The following is a 523-nucleotide window of genomic DNA, read 5'->3' on the forward strand; positions in this document are numbered from 1 at the left end:
TGTTGGCTAGGGTTGTGGCTCAGTGGTAGAGCACTTGCCTGGCATGTGTGAAGCACTGGGTTTGATCCTTAACACCACATAAAAATGAAACAAATAAAATAAAGATATGCTGTTCATCTACAACTACAAAAAATAATTAAAAAGGGCTGGGGATGTAGCTTAGTGGTAAAGCACCCCTGGATTCAATCCCCAATACTAAAATAATAATAAAAATAATAAAAGTCAGGGTTGGGGTGGTGGCTCAGTGGTAGAGGTTTGCCTAGCACGTGTGAGGCCCTGGGTTCAATCCACAGCACCACATATAAATAAATAAAATAAAGGTATTGTGTCCAACTACAACTAAAAAATAAAAATAAAAAATAATAAAAGTTTAAAAAATTCTGTTATGAACATCTTCTTTAAAAAACAACAACAACAACACGCCCCACCCCACCCCCCAAAAAAAATAGGATGACACGAGGAAACACCAGCCCTGGATAACCAAGTAGATGTTGGGGCTCTCACTTGAAGCCACTGGGAGGAA

The sequence above is a fragment of the Ictidomys tridecemlineatus genome, chromosome 15, assembly GCF_052094955.1.
Source record: "Ictidomys tridecemlineatus isolate mIctTri1 chromosome 15, mIctTri1.hap1, whole genome shotgun sequence".
Lineage (NCBI taxonomy): Eukaryota > Metazoa > Chordata > Mammalia > Rodentia > Sciuridae > Ictidomys > Ictidomys tridecemlineatus.